This window comes from Pantherophis guttatus, chromosome 2 (assembly GCF_059756535.1).
Source record: "Pantherophis guttatus breed Tessera chromosome 2, ASM5975653v1, whole genome shotgun sequence".
Taxonomy (NCBI): domain Eukaryota; kingdom Metazoa; phylum Chordata; class Lepidosauria; order Squamata; family Colubridae; genus Pantherophis; species Pantherophis guttatus.
The window spans coordinates 11,366,315-11,386,801 of record NC_142064.1 but is presented as its reverse complement, the minus strand read 5'-3'; the positions used below and the strand labels follow the sequence as shown (position 1 = coordinate 11,386,801).

Genomic DNA, 20,487 nt, shown 5'->3' with positions numbered 1-20,487 from the left:
CCCAAAGTCACCCAGCCACTCATGCCTAAGGTGGGACTAAAACTCTCCTGGTGATTGGTCCAAAGTCACCCAGCCACTCGTGCCTAAGGTGGGACTAAAACTGTCTCCTGGTGATTGGCCCAAAGTCACCCAGCCACTCATGCCTAAGGTGGGACTAGGACTTACTGTCTCCTGGTGATTGGCCCAAAGTCACCCAGCCACTCGTGCCTAAGGTGGGACTAGGACTTACTGTCTCCTGGTGATTGGCCCAAAGTCACCCAGCCACTCATGCCTAAGGTGGGACTAGAATTTTCTGTTCCCTGCTGATTGACCCAAAGTCATCCAGCCAATTTTTTCATGCCCGAGGTGGGGCTAGAACTCACAGTGCACCCAGCCTGACATGCATATACAAAAGTACCCAATCCTTGCATCACTTTTGACCTGAAGCCACTGAAAATTTGCCTGGAAAGTTACATTTTCATCAATTCATGGATATTTGCTTCAAGTATAGTACGTTCCTTGAAAGCTCATTGGATTTTGGCTTCTGTTTTTGCCTAGCTGTCTTCTCCCCTCGTTTTTTCCGGACTCCTGTGGAGCAGTTGCATCTTCTGTTCGTTTTTCTGCCCTTCCCTTCCTTGTCTCTTAACTCCTATGAAACCTTAGTTTCTTTGTAGATAATAGCTGGATGTTCTTATGCCCCTTTTGAGTTTTTTGCAATGGGTGGCAGTTCAAGAATCTGCTTCAAATATTTTTTTTCCCTAGTAATGCGCCAATGAAACACTGGAGACAGTAAGGAAAGCAGAATCTCAGACCAAAAATCTGGGCACGCGTTTCTTCGAGAAGAACTCCTGACTGTTCTCGTTTCCGTGATGTCTCCACATTCACAGTTGGTCTAAAAAGCCTGCAAATTATTGGTGTGTAACGGAAATCTACCCTTTGCATAATTCGCATAGGGTTTCCCAACCCGTTTTTTTTCCTCCCTTGTTCCATGTTTACAACATAAAACTCCCCAATAGCTTTCCATGACTTCCTGATCTATTAGAACAATTGCCCAGAACCATCTGAGAGCAATGAGTGATGGCAATTGCTGCACCCAGATGAGCGATGCCTATTGTAACTGGAGTTAAGTATGGAAAGGGCGGCGGGAAGGAATAGGAAAAATCAAGGAATAATTTTATTTTAGCTTTAATTGAGTTCAGCACAATACTTTCTCCATTTTTCAATCTGTGCATCGCCAGGGTGACTGCGTGTTGAAAACAGGACTCTTCCGTTGAGTGGATTGGTGTTTTTGAGGTTTTAATTATCTCCAGACTCTGGTCTGTTTTGGGATTTGTGTTATGTGTGCGTGTTGGCTTTTGAGCTGTTTTATTTTTAACTCAGATTTTTCCATTGCCAGTTAAGCTTGAATTGATGCATCCTATACAAATTCTTCTGTCCCCATGCTGCTGGTATTTCTTTTAATGCACGGCAGCTTATTTTGAAATGTCGATCTACAAACCTCCTTGAATTTATAAAAAAAAAAAGAGTTGGCTTTGCGTGATGAAGTCTAATCCCAAACAGACATTTTAACTGGGGAACTGGCGTTCCAAGTGGAAGTCCTCGTATAGCAAACTCCGTGAAGGAGTTTTTCCGAACTTGGTACACAGCCAAAGAGCGATGACAATTTTAGTCCTACATAGAACACGAAATAACAGAGTTGGAAGGTACCTTGGAGGTCATCTAGTCCAACTTCCTGCACCAGCAGGAGAATCTATACCATTTCAGACAAGTGGCTGTCCAGTCCCTTCTTGAAAGCCTCCAGTGATGGAACATCCACAGTTTCTGAAGGCAACTTCTGTTCCATTGGTTGATTGCTCTCACCGTTAGGAAGTTTCTTCTTAGTTCTAGGTTGCTTCTCTCCTTAATTAGTTTCCACCCATTATTTCTTGCCTTGCCTTCTGGTGCTTTGGAAAATAGCTTGTCCCCCTCATCTTTGTGGCAATTGTTATCATGTCACCCGCAGTCCTTCTTTTCACTAGAATAGCAATAGCACAGTGGTGAAATCCAAAATTTTTTTTACTACCGATTCTGTGGGCATGGCTTGGTGGGTGTAGTGTGGCTTGGTGGGCGTGGCTTGGTGGGCATGGCAGGGGAAGGATCCTGCAAAATCTACATTCCCATCCTATTCCAGGGGAAGGATACTGCAAAATCTCCATTCCCACCCTACTCTGGGGCCAGTCAGAGGTGGTATTTGCCGGTTCTCCGAACTACTCAAAATTTCTGCTACTGGTTCTCCAGAACCTGCTGGATTTCACCCCTGCAATAGCACTTAGACTTATATAACGCTTCATAGTGCTTTTACAGCCCTCTCTAAGCGGTTTACAATGTCAGCCTCTTGCCCCCAACAATCTGGGTCCTCATTTTACCCACCTTGGAAGGATGGAAGGCTGAGTCAACCTTGAGCTGATGAGATTCGACTGCAGCTAGCAGTCAGCTGAAGTAGCCTGTAGTACTGCACTCTAACCACTGTGCCATCTCGGCTCTAGATCCAATTCCTGCAATCGTTCTTCATAGGTTTTAGCCTCCAGCCCCCTAATCATCTTTGTTGCTCTTTCCTGCATTCTTTCCAGAATCTCAACATCTCTTTATATTGTTATTGTTAGTTGCGAAGTCTTGTGTGACTCAACGTGACCTTTGTCCTCATGGACAATGTTCCTCCAGGCCTTCCTGTCCTCTACCATCCTCTGGAGTCCATTTAAGCTCACACCGACTGCTTCAGTGACTCCATCCAGCCATCTCGTTCTCTGTCATCCCATTCTTCTTTTGCTCTCAATCTTTCCCAGCATTAGGCTCTTCTCCAGGGAGTCCTTCCTTCTCATTAGGTGGCCAAAGTATTTGAGTTTCCTCTTCAGGATCTGACCTTCTAAAGAGCAGTCAGGGTTGATCTCCTCTGGGATTGACCAGTTTGATGGCCTTGCAGTCCAAGGGACTCACAGGAGTCTTCTCCAGCACCAGAGTTCAAAGGCCTCAATTCTTTGATGCTCAGCCTTCCTTATGGTCCAACTTTCACAGCCAGACATTGCAACTGGGAAAACCATAGCATTGACTATACGCACTTTTGTTGGCAGGGTGATGTCTCTGCTTTTTAGTATGCTGTCTAGATTTGCCATAGCTTTCCTCCCCAGGAGCAAGCCTCTTTTAATTTCTTGGCTGCAGTCCCCATCTGCAGTGATCTTGGAGCCCAGGAAAATAAAACCTGTCACTACCTCCAGTTCTTCCCCATCTATTTCCCAGGAATTGAGAGGGCCGGATGCCTCTTTATATGGCGGTGATCAAAACTGGATTAAAGTATTCCAAGTGTATGTTGCTTTGTAAAGCAGTATTAATACTTCACATGATCTTGATTCTCAAGGCTCTCAAATGGGCTGATGGAGAATTACCAAAGCTACATCAAATTGTCCAGAATGGTATCTGATTCCCTTCTAACCATATCGTTCTATGTTCTACATCTCTCTTCATAATGCTTCTTCCAGATATTCAAAGGTTTGAAAAGATGTACGTTGAAATGACATCTAAATTAATCCTTGTAAGTTCAGACCAGGCCACCTCTTACGTTCTTTTCTTCCCCTCTTTAAGTTTATTATAAGATAAAAACACAAAAATAAAAGTTAGAAAGCTAAGAGAAGGATGAAAGGTGTAAAGAGAAAGGATATAGGTACTCCTTGACTTACAACAACAGACTGAAGTTACAATGGCATTGAAAAAAATGACCGTTGACCGTTTTTTCGCACTTACGACCATTGCAACATCCTCATGGTCACGTGATCAAATTCAGACACTTGGCAACTGACTCATATTTATGACCGTTGCAATTTCCTGGGGTCGTGTGATCCCTGTTTGAGACCTTCTGACAAGCAAAGTCCATGGAGAAGCCAGATTGACTTAACTACCATGTTACTAACAAATTCACTTAACAACTGTGGCAAGAAAGGTCGAAAAATGGAGCAAAACTCACCTTACCAATGTCTCGCTTAGCAAAGGAAATTTTGGGCTCAATTGTGGTCATAAGTTGAGGACTACCTGTAAAATTAGATAATTAGAGGATAATTAGAACTGCAGAAAAAACAATGGCTACCAACCTGCCTTCCATTGAGGACCTGTATACTGCATGAGTCAAAAAGAGGGCTGTGAAAATATTTACAGACCCCTCGCATCCTGGACATAAACTGTTTCAACTTCTACCCTCAAACAGACGCTATAGGGCAATGCACACCAGAACAACTAGACACAAGGACAGTTTTTCCCCGAACTCCATCACTCTGCTAAACAAATAATTCCCTCAACACTGTCACTAAGTCTGCATTACTATTAATCTTCTCATTGTTCCTATCACCTATCTCCTCCCACTTATTGATTGTATGACTGTAACCTTGTTGCTTGTATCCTTACGATTTATATTGACTGTTTCCTAATATGATTTGATTGCTTATTTGTACCCTATGACTATCATTAAGTGTTGTACCTTATTATTCTTGGTGAATGTTATCTTTTCTTTGTGTACCCTGAGAGCCTATGGACCAAAGACAAATTCCTTGTGTGTCTAATCACACTTGGCCAATAAAGAATTGAATTCTATTCTATTCTATTCTATTCTATTCTATTCTATTCTATTCTATTCTATTCTATTCTATTCTATTCTATTCTATTCTATTCTATTCTATTCTATTCTATTCTATTCTATTCTTCCTGTATGACTGTAACCTTGTTGCTGTATCCTTATGATTTATATTGATATTGTTTCCTGATTGCTTATTTGTAACCTATGACCATCATTAAGTGTTGTACCTTATGATTCTTGATGAGCATATCTAAGAAGGAAGAAGAAAATAAATAAATAAATAAATAAATAAATAATTGTGGGGGGAGTATAGGAGGGAGCACTACATATCCCATCCTGAGCTCCTGAATAAAAAGCAGATAAATCAATAACGGAGAAAACTGTGGCCTCAATCAAGTTTAGGAGAAGAAGAAAGGAAGGAAGGAAGGAAGGGAGAGAGACAAAAGAAGAAAGAAGGGAGGAAGGAAGGAAGAAAGAAAGAAAGGAAGAAAGAAGAAAGAAGAAAGAAAGAAAGAAAGAAAAAGAAAGAAAGAAAGAAAGAAAGAAAGAAAGAAAGAAAGAAAGAAAGAAAGAAAGAAAGAAGAAAGAAAGAAATTATTGGGGGAATATAGGAGGGAACACTACATATCCCATCCTGAGCTCCTGAATAAAAAGCAGATAAATAAATCAATAATGGGGAAAACTGTGGCCTCAATCAAGTTTAGGAGAGGAAAAAGGAAGGAAGGAAGGAAGGAAGGAAGGAAGGAAGGGAGAGGAAAAAAGAAAGAAGGAAGGAAGAAAAATGAATGAAAGAAAGAAAGAAAGAAAGAAAGAAAGAAAGAAAGAAAGAAGAAAAAGAAACAACAGCCATCTGAGTGACTTTTTCCTGCTCTTTGAGCACTAGGAGGAAAGCAATGGCAAGCTACTTCTGAACTCTTTTCAAGAAAATTGCAGTGATTAGTCCAGAAAGTTTCCAAGAGCCAGCGTTAATTCAAAAGTCTGTGCACATACACACACGCATGCTTATTATTTTTTTTTAAAAAACCAGACTGAAAAACACGATGCTCTCTGGACTGAATTGACAGCTCCCATACATTAAACGTGTCTCTTTCAAACTGGTTCCATCATGCCCTCGGAAACTTTTTCCACTGCCATTTAAAATTGAATTTGGAACATTAAAAAAAAAAAAATTAAAAAGGGCTCCAGTCTCTCTAATCATGGAAATTTAAATTGGGGATTGTTTAAACCCCAGAGTCAAGCATCCTTAGAGAGTGGGGGGAAAGCAAATGAAATCCACATTTCATAAACATGCATGTTGGAATGACAAAAGCAGATATTTGAAAAAAGGGCTCTAGGTCCTTTGGAGAGGACTCGACAAGCAGTTTGTATCTTCTGCTGAATGTTGAGTGTGTCCTGGTTTTGGTTTTTCCCTTAAATCACCATTGGAAGTACTGTATCCTTCTGTGAAATACCCGGACACCTCAAACAGACCTTTGGCAAAAAGGGAGTATAAATTCAATCATGGTACAGGTAATCTGTGATTTACTGAAATAACAGAATAACAAGAGTTGGAAGGGACCTTGGAGGTCTTCTAGTCCAACCCCCTGCTTAGGCAGGAAACCCTACACCACTTCAGACAAATGGTTATCCAACCTCTTCTTAAAATCTTCCAGTGTTGGAGCATTCACAGCTTCTGGAGGCAAGTTGTTCCACCGATTAATTGTTCTCACTGTCAGGAAATTTCTCCTTAGTTCTAAGTTGCTTCTCTCCTTGATGAGTTTCCACCCATTGCTTCTTGTCCTGTCCTCAGGTGCTTTGGAGAATAGCTTGACTCCCTCTTCTTTGTGGCAGCCCCTGAGTTATTGGAACACTGCTCTCATGTCTCCCCTAGTCCTTCTTTTCATTTTTTAAAAAAAAAATGATTTATATGCCGCCCTTCTCCGGAGACTCAGGGAGGTTTACAATGTGCTAAGCAATAGCCTTCATCCTTTTGTATATTTTATACAAAGTCAGCTTATTGCCCCCACAACTGGGTCCTCAATTTACCTACCTTAGAAAGGATGGAAGGCTGAGTCAACCTTGAGCCTTGGCAAGATTCGAACCTGCAGTAATTGCAGGCAGCTGTCTTAATAACCAGCTTAATAACAGGGTGCCTTAGACCACTGTACTACCAAGGCTCTTCATTAAACTAGACATACCGGATATAACCGGCTGAATACCACGACTGATCTAAATGTCCTAATACATCACCACTTAAGTATGAGCCAGCAGTGGTGCTGCAGCTGCCAAAAATGCCAATGCAATCCTAGGCTGCCTCAACAGAGGGATAGAACCAAGATCCCCAGAAGTGATAATACTGTTTTATATCACATTAGTGAGTTCACACTTGGAATACTGTATCCAGTTCTGGTCACCACAATATAAGAAGGATGTTGATACTCTAGAAAGAGTGCAAAGAAGAGCAACAGGAACGATTAGGAGTCTGGAGGCTAAAGGATATGATGAAAGGTTGCAGGTACTGGGAATGCCTAGTCCAGGGGTGTCAAACTCGATTTCATTGAGGGCTGCATCAGGGGCCCAGAGTGGGCGTGGCCAGGGTGGGCGTGGCCAGCTCAACGTCACGCGTGTCGGGAGCCCCTGTGGAGGCCTGAGCGTTCTGCCAGCGAAAACGGACTTCCGAGTTCTGTTTTCAGCTGCAACGGCCTCCTGCAACCCTCTGCCAATGAAAATGGAGTTGGGAGTGCTGCCTGCGGCCCTCGTGAGCTCCATTTTTGCTGGCAGAGGCACCACGCGCCAGTCCTTTGCTGTTTCCAGGGTGTCCCTGCCGGCCAGATCTAAGCACCCCATAGTGATGCATCTGGCCCCTGTGCCTTGAGTTTGACACCCCTCGTCTAGTCTAACAAAGAGAAGGACTGACGTCTTAGCAGTCTTCCAATATTTGAAGGGCTGTCACAGCGTCAACCTATTCTCCAAAGCACCTGAGGCAGGGGTGAAATGCTCCCGGTTCGGACTGGATTGCCCGATCTGGTAGCGATGGAGGCGGATGGTTCGGAGAACCGGTAGCAAAAATCCCTGCTCCCCCCCGCATTGCCCAGCTGAACCGCACAATCATCAGAGGTTTTTTTTAACTTTTAAAAGCATTTTTTCTACAACCTCTTCAGTCGAAAAAATGCTTTTATAAGTAAAAAAAAAAAGCCTCTGATGATTGCACGGCTCAGCTGGGATCGTCAAAGGCTTTTAAAAGAAAAAAACCCTTTTTTTTCTTTTAAATGCCTCTGACGATCCAAGCTGAGTTGCCTGATCGGCAGAGGCTTTTTAAAAAACTCAGTTTGGATTGTCGGAGGCATTTAAAAGAAAAAAACCTTTTTTTTCTTTTAAATGCCTCTGACGATCCAAGCTGAGTTGCCTGATCGGCTGCTGGGATCGTCAGAGCCTTTTGAAAGCATTTTTTTTACAACCTCTTCGCCGAAGAGGTTGTAGAAAAAATGGTTTTAAAAGTAAAAAAAAAAAAAAAAAAGGCCACGCCCACCCAGTCACATTACTCCCCCCCCACACCAAGCCATGCCCACAGAACCGGTAGTAACAAATTTTAGATTTCACCACTGACCCGAGGGCAAACCAGGTGGAAATTTATCAAGGAGAGATCCAACCTAGAACTAGAACCAACCTAGAAATTTCCTGACAGTTAGAGAACAATTAACCAATAGAACAACTTGCTTCCAGAAGTTGTGGGTGCTTCATCACTGGAGGTTGTTAAGAAGAATCTGGACAGTCATTTGTCCAGAACAGCCTAGAGCAGTGATGGCTAATCTTTTTGCTGTCGCATGCCAAAAGCGGGGGGAGCGTGAGGGGTCACGGGTGTGTGTGCTCACATCCATAATTCAATACGCCCCACCCTCCCGCGCATGCGCACGTGACCCCCCCCACACACTTCCCCCTGCTTTTGGCACGTGATGGCCCAGTGGGCCCGGTAGGCCTGTTTTTCTCCCTCCCCAGGCTCCAGAGGCTTTCTAGGAGCCTGGGGAGGGCAAAAACAGCCTTCCCCACCCCCCCCCGAGGCCTTCTGGAGGCCAGAAACAGCTAGTTTCCCAACTTCCGGTGGGACCGGAAGGCCTGAAAATCAGTGGGCCAGTGCGCGCATGCGCACTGGAGCTGAGCTAGGGCAACACTCGCGTGCCCACCAATATGGCTCCGCTTGCCACCTGTGGCACTCGTGCTATAGATTCGCCATCACGGGCCTAGAGCCTTCTGTTTGGGCAGGGGGTTGGACTAGAAGACCTCCAAGGTCCCTTCCAACATCCTTATTCTGTAAATGTAAGTTCTGGTATTTTTATTTCAAAACCCCATACTTCTCCCAAAAGTGATAATACTAACTACTACTACTATGCCTCCTCTCTACAGCAAAAGGAAGATATTCTCAAGAACAATCCCAAAGGTTTACTACCGAACACTGAGATAAGAAGATTGCCGTGCAATGAAATCATTGTTAGCCTAGAAAGACCTGAAGATAACAGGAGGCCCCATGCTAGGCTCGAAAACCTTCTCCGAGGAGGCGACCTGTCAACAAAGGCAAAGTTGTGTCTTAGCTATCCAAGGTCTTTGGCGCTAAGCATCACACGTGACTTGGATGGAGCCGGAGGAAAGCAAGACAGCAAGAAACTGTTTTGAAATTTCATCGTAGAAGACCGAAGATAAGGCTGGATGGTAGACTTCTTGGAGAAAGGGTGGGCAGATAACAGTTGAAGCTGCTGGAGCAGGTTATCAAAACAAACATCACGGGAGGCAGGAAGGCGACGAGATCACAGGAGGTTGTTGATGTTGAGGAAAGAAGGTGGGACGGAGAGTTCTTGGCAACGAAACCACAAAAACCTTGTTTTGCCTTGTTCGTCGGGGACAAGATAGAATAGAGTTTGAGAAATGGTAGAAGGACGGATAGAGTTATTGTTTTGGTAACCTTGGTGCTTTGTTCCTTGTCTTTGTCCTGAACTTCAGGTCATTGAGATCCTAAAGTTGTGCATTGGTGAAGTTTTGTTTGTGGTGGAGAAAAATAAGACAAAATGGAGACCAAGCCCTCCATAGTGCATTCTGTTTTGCTCGCCACGATGTAAAAAAAAGATGTGGAGACTCTAGAAAGAGTGCAGAGAAGAGCAACAAAGATGATTAGGGGACTGGAGGCTAAAACATATGAAGAACGGTTGCAGGAACTGGGTATGTCTAGTTTGATGAAAAGAAGGACGAGGGGAGACATGATAGCAGTCTTTCGATATCTCAGGGACTGCCACAAAGAAGAGGGAGTCAAGCTATTCTCCAAAGCACCTGAGGGCAGGACAAGAAGCAAAGGGTGGAAACTAATCAAGGAGAGAAGCAACTTAGAACTAAGGAGAAATTTCCTGACAGTGAGGACAATTAATCAGTGGAACAACTTGCCTCCAGAAGTTGTAAATGCTCCAACACTGGAAATTTTTAGGATGGTGTTAGATAACCATTTGTCTGAAATGGTGTAGGGTTTCCTGCCTAAGCAGGGGGTTGGACTAGAAGACCTCCAAGGTCCCTTCCAACTCTGTTATTCTATTCTGTTCTGTTCTGTTCTGTTCTGTCCTGTTCCGTTCTGTTCTACCCTACCTACCCTACCCTACCCTACCCTACCCTACCCTACCCTACCCTACCCTACCCTACCCTACCCTATTCAATTCTATTCTAAATTATCTTCTCCCCTGTCTTTTGGACATGAGCAGAGTCAACCAGATTTATCTCTATGTCCAAGCCTATCAGACCCAAATTGACTTCCCTGGCCCAGTCAAAGTCCATCTGATTCAAAGAGGAGCCCCCTCACCTGCTCACAATACAGCTCAAGGAGAGAACTGTAACCTTGTAGAAAGGTGAGGAACCCCAACGTTCCATCCTCAATGACGGACACGCCCACCATTGTCTCAACGTTCCATCCCCTGTAGCAATGGGCTTCTCCATCTCTAAAAGGGATGTTTTGCCTAACAACAGAAGAACCCCCAGATATGTTGACAAGGACCTGCCTCTCTGCCCCAAACTGGCCATCCAATCGGATGCCTAGGATTTATGACCCTGGAACCCTCAATGTTTATAACAGGAGTGACTGCGAATCTCCATAGACATTTACAGCGGAAAGCACATACAAGGCTTAGTTTGGCATGTTTTCTGGATTGGTACAGCATGCTAGATTAAGGTTGGTAGTTGTGTGAATCAGACCATCACATTAAGGCACACTACAATCCATTTGTTGTTTTGTGAACCTGAATGGAATGAATTCTCTTTAAAATGGGGCAGAGCGGAACTCTAATATTGGATTACTAAAGGCTACTATTAGCTGTTATACAACATGTCGCCACATGATGGCAGCACAGCATCGGAAGTGACTTGGAGTCTACCATAGAAATGGAAGCATCATTGAAACCCAACAGTTGGGTTACAGCTAATTGCGTTGTTTTCCCTTCCTGAGAAAAGCGATTAGCCTTTTTCTTTTAATAATTATAGGAACACAATGGTATCCCGGCCTCTTTGGCTGTACCTCCAGGGCACAGGGAGAATATAGCATTCGAGCATACCACAGAAATTGCAGTTGCTAATTTAATGGCCTACAAAATAACTCCCTGCAAGATGATGACTGAATTATTCTCTACTAACTACGGCACTTTCCTTCCTTATGAGGTTCTAAGGTTATATTTCCTCTACCTACTCATCTATTTACCCCCCAAATTGGAAAAATATGTAACTTTTTTTTTTTTTTGGTAACAGTGTACAGCTGGGGGGATCCAACCTTGGCAACTTTAAGAATTGTGGACTTCAACTGCCAGAATTCCCCATGTTGGCTGGGGAATTTTGGGAGTTCATTTCATTTTCATTTTTATTTGATTTATATACCGCCCTACTCCTGAAGGACTCAGGACGGTGAACAGGCACAAGATAAAACACATAGAATACAAAAATTTACGAGCAGAAGTAAAATTGAATTAAATCAATTTAGCCCAAGACAAATTTAAAACCCCAGATTAAGAACAAATTAAAATTTACATTAAAAAGAGAATGGGAGAGGTTAGGCTAGACCAGCCTGGTGAAATAAAAAGGTCTTGAGAGCACGGCGGAAGGTGCGTAGATCCAGGATCCTCCGTATCTCCGGGGGGAGCTCGTTCCAGATAGTAGGTGCCCCCACAGAGAAGGCTCTCCCCCTGGAAGCCGCCAGCCGACATTGTTTGGCCGACGGCACCCGGAGGAGTCCCTCTCTGTGAGACCGTACCGGTTGGTGGGAGGCCGTTTGCGGCAGCAGGCGGTCCCGTAAATAACCAGGCCCTAAGCCTGGTTATTTTAGTTAAAGTCCACAAGTGTTAAACTTGCCAAGTTTGGACACCCCTGCTATACAGCATGAGTACCAGCATTGAAATCCAGCTGGATCTATCCGGCTCGCGCGATCCGGTAAGGCTGGAGGCGGGAGGCTCCACCCACCCACCCGGATGTCATCACGTCCTGTTTTTGACCCTCTGTTAATGCTTTGCAGAAGGCTCTGCGCATACACAGAAGAGGTGCGCGCACTCACATTTCCGATCCGGTAGCAAAGGTAAGTGCATTTTACTCCTGATGGGTACATTTCTATTATATATTCGGCAATGTCAGGAAATTTCTGCTTAGAATGTCCCTGCGCCCTACAAATGCACTCCCAATCCATTTCTCAAAAATGCCTGTTCTTTCACAGTTGTTAAGTGAATCACCCCCAGTTGTTAAATTAGTAACACGGTTGTTAAGTGAATCTGGCTTCCCCATTGACTTTCCTCGTCAGAAGATCGCAAAAGGTGAATTATAGTATATGACCCCGGGATGCTGCAACCGTCATAAATACGAATCGGTTGCCAAGTGTCTAAATTTTGATCATGTGACTCTGGGGATGCTCCAATGGTCGTAAGTGTGAAAAGCAGTCCTAAGTCACTTTTTTTCAGAGCTGCTGTAATTTCGAATGGTCACTAAATGAACTGTTGTAAGTCGAGAACTATATTTGTTTTTCAAATCACATCCACGTGGCCTTGTCTTAAGAGGGGGCCGATATGGTTCAAAGGTGCACCAGGCCTCTTTCGAAAGGACTAACACAGAGGTGGTATTCAGCCGGTTCGTACCGGTTTCAGCGAACCGGTAGAATCTTGGTAGTTCAGTGATCTAAAGCACCCTGTTATTAAGACCAGCTGCCTGTAATTACTGCAGGTTCGAATCTCGCCAAGGCTCAAGGTTGACTCAGCCTTCCATCCTTTCTAAGGTAGGTAAATTGAGGACCCAGATTGTGGGGGAAATAAGATGACTTTGTATAAATATACAAAAGAATGAAGGCTATTGCTTAGCGCATTGTAAGCCGCCCTGAGTCTCCGGAGAAGGGCGGCATATAAATCAAATTAAAAAAAAAAAATCACGGGTGGGCCCGCCCACCAGCCCCAGCCTGCCCACCAGCCCTGGCTCTATGCCGTCCTATTTAGGCATGATTTTGAGGCCGGCCGGGTTCATGCACGGAAGGCACGCGAGTGAGCAAAGTGCACACATGTGCATGCGGGGTGAACCATGGTAAAAATATTGGAAACTCACTGCTGTACTAACAGCCAACATTGGCAATATTAGGCCAAATGAAAGAATGTTCTGATTTTTGATAAGACAATTTCCTCCCCCCCCCCCACATGATATTTGAAGCTCTAACACTGGGTGGCGCTGAATTCTTGGAAATGCTTGTCTTTTTCTGTTCTGCACTTGTAGCAGTAGATTTTCCAGCCTTGATCTTTTATAATTTCTTCTTCTTCTTCTTCTTTTTTTTTTTAAAAAAAGCAAATCCAGAAAAAGAAACAAGGAAGGGAAAGGAAGCTAGAAATGTGGAAGAGGAACATAACAACCTGAGTGCTCCTTCTAACACGATTGATATTATATTATAATCCTACAAATGGCATTATCATATCAAGTCCTATATTTATAGAGTTGCTGAAATGGGAAATAAAAAGGGCAGGACTCCATTTCAAGATGATTGTTTCCTAGAATGTATATATACTAGTTTATATTTAAGGCTGTGGAGAGATGCCAGGATCTTTAATAAAGCAAAGATGAAATATGATAAAACTTGATAGATAAAAAATAAAAAAAATATAGATAAAACTTGTGTTCTTGATTAACTATACCTAATAGTTAAGTTTCCGGAGAAAGGCGGCATTGAACTAAATAAATAAATAAAATAAATAGCACTGGATTTTTCAATCTTAAATAGATTTCACAGCACTAAGGGGACCTTTACGCACAAATACACACAAAAGACACACACACACACACACAAAAGAATACCTTGATTCTCAGCCAACACAAAGCAAACATTTGGGCAGTGGGCACATTGGAAAATTTGCAAATCTGTTGTAGATTCTCTCACAAAACGATTCCCACAGCAAGTGTGACCCATCGTAAGATCTATTGAACCTAAAGACTGAGAGTGAGATTTTTTTCCCCTGTGGATCTCCCCCATATCCTTTCAGACCTCTTAACCTATATTTTTCCCGAGTAGACACCTTCCTAATTCACAGAAGTATAAGAAGGGGGAGGGAGGTTCAACACAACCGGATTTGCAAGATTTGGTTATTAGAATCAAACTCAATAAAAGCAGTGTTAATCTTCCCTTGGAATTGATTTTCGGGTCAGAATCAGAATAGAGCTGGAAGGAACTCTGGAGGTCTTCTAGTCCATCCCCCTGCTCAAGTAGGAAATCTGTCAGGTTTCGAGGTCATCTCAAATAAATTGCATTTCAAACAAAGTCTTTGAAGAAAAACTCCTATTTATTAAGCACGACATTCTGACTCTGACTCCATTGCAGCCAACACTGACTTCCAGACCCCAAACCCTCCCTTTCCATTCCCCACTCCCCTGCACTCATTGGCCATCTTCCAAGTCACTCTGCCCCTAATCTACTGCTCCAGTTCAAAGGAATTTCCCTCCTCCCATCCCATCTCCTAGGGGATATTATCTCCAGGGAAAATAAGTAGGTGAAAAGTCCCTTTCCAGACGCCTCCACTTAGCCTTCTTATGTCAGCACTAGAGTAAATGCAGCTTGAAGTGCTGACAATCCTATACAATTTCAGACAAGTAACTATCCAGTCTCTTCTTAAAAAGATAAAACACCCACAACTTCTGAAGGCAAGCTGTTCCACTGGTTAATTGTCCTCACTGTTAGGAACTTTCTCCTTAATTCCAGATTGCTGGTCTACCTAATGGGGTTGGTTGTAAGATGTTGAAGATCAGAGCCATATGTGAAGATATAGTTAAATTGATTTATTGTTAAAGTAAGTTTGTCCATTTCTGCACATTCGAAAATTTTCCGGATTATTGCACAGTCTGTTGGAATAGTGGACATTTTCCAAGCTTGCGCAAGTACGATTCTAGCTTACTTTAGAATTAAATAATAAGGAAGACTTGGAATATTACTTAACTTGGGGTAATTGGTATCAATGGATAGAAATTAAAAATAAGGAATGTATAGATCAAAATAAGATATAAAATGTGATTAAATATGTCGATTAAGTAGGAATATGTGGGAATAGATGAAGAAAGTTAAGAATTAAGTACTGTCAGAAAGACGTTGAATTGTATAATTATTACGGATGTATTTTTGTTATAGAGGTATTTTAACTTGTATTTTCGGATTTTAAGTGTTAATAAAGGTTTCTTTTAAAAAAATAAAAATAAATTGATTTATTGTTGCTCGTGTCTATGCACATAACTAACAGTTATTTATATGTTAGTTTATGTATTTAGTTTCTACAGCCACCCATCTCAATCAATTACTCTGGGTGGTTTACAGGTTAAAAAAAATTACAGTGGAACATGCTAAAAACATTTTAAAACAATAACAACACTAAAACATCAGATTAAACATACATAGGAGCAGGTTAGCACCTGCCTGGAATTAGATAAGGATCAATCAAATTTAAGTGGGGTTGGATTTAGTTCGCTTGTGGCTATGTACAGATTCGAGGCTGATTTCCCTTCTGACTCCGTCCCAAGGTTCCCTCACTCTTTCTCCTACACTTGAGTATTCACAAGGACGTTTTACAAGTAAAGGAGATGGAAGAGATTCCATTCCATTCAGTTATTTAATTCAATTAAAAATATACCGTATTTTTCAGACTATAAGACGCACCAAGATTTCGAAGAAGTAAACCAGGAAAAAAAAAAGTTTTTGCCCTCCCCAGCCCCCAGGAACACTCTTCAGGACCTCCCAAACCCTCTGTGTATCCCGCTTTTGTGAAAAACAGGCCCATTTTCCCACAAAAACGGGCCCTGCAGAAGGTTTGGGAGGCCTGCAGAGTGCTCCTGGGGGCTGGGGAGGGCAAAAATGTGACACATGGGGAGGGTTGGGAAGCCAAAAACGGGCCCATTTTTCATGAAAATGGGACACGCAGTGTTTGGGAGGCCTACAGAGTGCTCCTGAGGGCTGGGGAGGGCAAAAACACCCCCGTTTTTTGCAAAAAATGGGCCTGTTTTGGGCCTCCCAAAACCCCCATGCATCATGTTTTTGCCCCCCCCTCCAGCCCCCAGGAGCACTCTGCAGGCCTCCCAAACCCTCTGCAGGCCCCATTTTTGTGAAAAATGTGCCTGTTTTTGGCAAAAACAGGATGCACGGGGTGGGGTTTCCATCCGTTGCTTCTTGTCTTGCCCTCAGGTGCTTTGGAGAATAGCTTGGCTCCCTCTTCTTTGTGGCAGCTCCTGACATATTGGAACCCTGCTATCATGTCACCCCTAGTCCTTCTTTTCCATTAAACTAAAGGTAAAGGTTCCGCTCGCACATATGTGCTAGTCGTTCCCACCTCTAGGGGGCAGTGCTCATCTCTGTTTTTTTTAAAATTTGATTTATATGCCGCCCTTCTCCGGAGACTCAGGGCGGCTTACAATGTGCTAAGCAATAGCCTTCATCCTTTTGTATATTTATACAAAGTCAGCTTATTGCCCCCACAACTGGGTCCTCAAAGCCGAAGAGCCAGCGCTGTCCGAAGATGTCTCTGTGGTCATGTGCCCGGGATGACTAAATGCCAAAGGCGCCCGGAACGCTGTTACCTTCCCACCAAAGGTGGTCCCTATTTTTCTACTTGCATTTTTTACGTGCTTTCGAACTGCTAGGTTGGCAGAAGCTGGGACAAGTCACGGGAGCTCACCCCGTTATGCGGCACTAGGGATTCGAACCACTGAACTGCCGACCTTTCGATCGACAAGCTCATCATCTTAGCCACTGAGCCACCGCATCCCTTACTTCATTAAACTGTACATACCCAATTCCAGCAACCGTTCTTTATATGTTTTAGCCTCCAGTCCCCTAATCATCTTGGGTGCTCTTCTCTGCATAACCGAGATAAGTAAAGAACCTTGGAGAGAAAACCTGAGTTCCGGGTAACTTTGACTTCGTGCCAATCCCATAATTGCGGCAGTTGGTGCCCGGTTGCCGAAGCCGCACGGGGGGCACAGGTGAGGGTCCTTTTGTCTCGATCTTTTGGCTGAACCCCAGGGCTCGCTCTGAACTCTGCTGCCGTTGAGCAGTGACCTTCCCGTGACCGAGGCACCTCGGAGCAGCCGGCATAAGTGATTAGATTTCCACTGAAATGTTGTTGACACAAACTGTGGCTTCCTTTTCAGGGAAGTTCAAGAGTAAGGACTTCAAGGCCATGTCGCTTGAAAGCCGAAGAAAAGAGAACAAGCTAATTGTGATGATAAGGATCTTTTGCATGCAAACCAAACCTTTAGCTAATAATACTAAATGCTCACAAAAGGGAACCTCTGGCCATTTACGGGTAATAAAGTATTAATTAGAATCATGTCATAAACTACCTTTGACCTTTCAGCCGGAGACAAAAGCCATCCTTCGCTGTCTTTGTCATCTCCCTTGCGATGCCAGCATTGTCAAACGTTGGCTACAGGTGAGTCACGTCTTCCTCTCTGGTAAGGGAAAGGAGAAACCCCCGTAACTTGAGGACGTTCGCCAACTTCAAAGCTAATTAGCTTCAAATTAAATTTTCCACTCGGCCAGAGCGCGCACAATAAGACCTCAAAGACACAGGAGGCTTTTTACAAAAGGCAAAGCACAGGGGAGATGGGGGAAAAAAAGGAGCAGGCATTTAATATGTGTCTAGGAGGGCTGATTGCAGGGAGGAGGAGGAGTGTGTGGGGGACACACGAAATATAGCTGTCAATGGAGCAGAGCTGACTTCACCCAGCTTCCTCTCCCGAGTTCCTTCTAACGGACAGTTAGAAGAAGAGTTGTAGGAAGCGCTCCGCTGAGGGGGGCTGACCTGATGGAGAAGATTGCATACATTGCAAAAAATAAAATAAAATAAAATAAATGAAATGAAATACAATTTCCACTCTCCCTCCAAACCTCCGACCAGTACGCTCCCATAGAGAGGGGCTCCTCCGGGTGCCGTCGGCCAAACAATGTCGACTGGCGGCCCCCAGGGGGAGAGCCTTCTCTGTGGGGGCACCTACTATCTGGAACGAGCTCCCCCCGGAGATACGGAGGATCCCGGAACTGCGCTCCTTCCGTCGCGCGCTTAAGACGTTCCTATTTCATCAAGCTGGCCTGACCTCAATTTTCCTCTTTTAAATGGGAATTTTAAATTTGGTTTTAAATTATTGGGGTTTTAAAATGGTTCAGCCAAATTTATTTAATTTGTTTTATCTCTATTTTAAATTTTGTATCTATATGTTTTATTTTATGGCTGTTCACCACCCTGAGTCCTTCGGGAGTAGGGCGGTATACAAATTTAATAAATAAATAAAATACCTGAATACCGTTCTTTTCATTACATTACCGAACTAGGTAACATCATCAGTGCCAAGTTAAATGACAGAATGGAATAGAACAACAGAGTTGGAAGGGACCTTGGAGGTCTTCTAGTCCAACCCCCTGCTTAGGCAGGAAACCCTACACCACTTCAGACAAAGGGTTATCCAACATCTTCTTAAAAACTTCCAGTGTTGGAACATTCACAACTTCTGGAGGCAAGTCGTTCCACTGCTTAATTGTTCTGTCAGGAAATTTCTCCTTAGTTCTAGGTTGCTTCTCTCCTTGATTAGTTTCCACCCATTGCTTCTTGTCCTGCCCTCAGGTGCTTTGGAGAATAGCTTGATTCCCTCTTCTTTGGGGCAACCCCTGAGATATCGGAACACTGCTATCATGTCACCCCTGGTCCTTCTTTTCATTGAACTAGACATACTCAATTCCTGCATCTGTTCTTCATATGTTTTAGCCTCCAGTCCCCTAATCATCTTTGTTGCTCTTCTCTGCACTCTTTCTAGAGTCTCCACATCTTTTTTACATTGTGGCGACCAAAACTGAATGCAATATTCCAAGTGTGGCCTTACCAAGGCATTATAAAGCGGTATTAACACTTCACGTGATCTTGATTCTTCTATCCCTCTGTTTATGCAGCCTAGAATTAGACAAACGAAACACGGTTAATATTAACCCACATTAGCAAGATGTGTTAATGCAGGTTCAAGCTTTCGAATGCCACTTCCTTGACTCTGTCGGGTGAGGACAAATGAAGACTATGGTGTGAGTCAAATTGCAAATGGAAATGATCAAGAGAACTCTTTCCCCCACGTCTTAAACTCAGCCAGACTACAGCTGACAGAATTCCAAGACAGTATGGTTAGTCACAATGCTGATGGGGAATTATGGAGATTGTAGTTTAACATAACTTGAGAGTCCTTGAATGGGGAAGGTTAGTTTAGCATGACATGAGGAGATAAATATCTGTCCAGAATAAACTGTACTTATTCGTTTATTCTCATTTATTACCATCAATATTTGAGAGTAGATATTTGTTTTCCTTGTGCATGTATATAAATGTTTTTATATTTTTATAGAGTTTGGGTTATTTTATTTATTTGTTAAATTTATATAGCTGACTACCCATATCAAAACAAATGACTCTACAAGAAAACAAACGAACAAAAAAACACCAGTTAATAAATAGCAAACAATTAAAAACTATAAAAACAGAGCCAAAAAGAAGACATATTGGCTAAAAGAATGCTAATAATAGCAGAACCACCTCAATAATTCACCCGTCTTCTTATTTTGAATTATTTTGGGTGAATTTCATTTCGATATGAAGAAAAGCTTTTTGATGGTAAGGTGTATACCATTACATCAACGGATGAGTTGACCCATGGAAGTTGTTGTGGGTCTCCATCTCTGGAGGTTTTTAAGAAGAGGCTGGACAGCTGTTTCTTGATGATGATTTAGCAGCTAAACCAGGGGTCTGCAACTTTAAACACTCAAAGAGCCATTTGGACCCATTTCCCACAGAAAAGAAAACACCGGGAGCCACAAAACCTGGGTGGGCGTGGCCAACTCGATGTCACTCACTTCCACCAGTCACATGACTCCCTAGCCACGCCTATCTAGCTAGTCATTAGGACAGAGAACCAGTTGTTAAAAAACACAGGGAATCAGAAAACCCTTTTGATCTCTCTCTCTCTCTCCCTCCCTCCTCCCTCCCTCCCCACCTCTCTGTACCTCTCTATGTCTGTCTCTCTCCCACTCTCTCTGTATCTCTCTGTCTCTGCCCTGGCTGCTTCTCCATCCCCCGCCATCGCCCTTACCTTCTCAGGCCAGGTGAGGAGGGGAGGGATAGGGGTGGGGCCAGCCAGTGGGGGGATCACTTGACATGGAGCCACAGCAGAGGGCCCAAAGAGACACATGCAGCTCGGGAGCCGCAGGTTGCTGACACCTGAGCTAAACCATTGTCAAGAAATCAGCCCAAACCAACTAAATTTTGGCTGATTCTCTACACATTACGGAGGATTGGATTAGATCAGGGGTGTCCAACTTCGGAAACTTTAAGACTTGTGGACTTCAACTCCCAGAATTCACTATGCTGTCTGGCGAATTCTGGAAATTT

General features: G+C 43.4%; 2 long non-coding RNA genes across 2 annotated transcripts; one reads left to right on the top strand and one right to left on the bottom strand.

Annotated features, from left to right (window-relative positions):
- Positions 1–1,592: 1,592 nt before the first annotated feature.
- Positions 1,593–10,418, bottom strand: LOC132711417 (uncharacterized). Its single transcript, XR_015731872.1, has 3 exons — positions 10,389–10,418; positions 3,974–4,038; positions 1,593–1,650 (listed from the first exon to the last, which is right to left on the bottom strand). It is a non-coding gene; the product is annotated as an uncharacterized LOC132711417 (long non-coding RNA).
- Positions 10,419–10,582: 164 nt separating this feature from the next.
- Positions 10,583–13,569, top strand: LOC132711418 (uncharacterized). Its single transcript, XR_009622272.2, has 3 exons — positions 10,583–10,754; positions 12,081–12,140; positions 13,382–13,569. It is a non-coding gene; the product is annotated as an uncharacterized LOC132711418 (long non-coding RNA).
- The last annotated feature ends 6,918 nt before the right edge of the window (positions 13,570–20,487 follow it).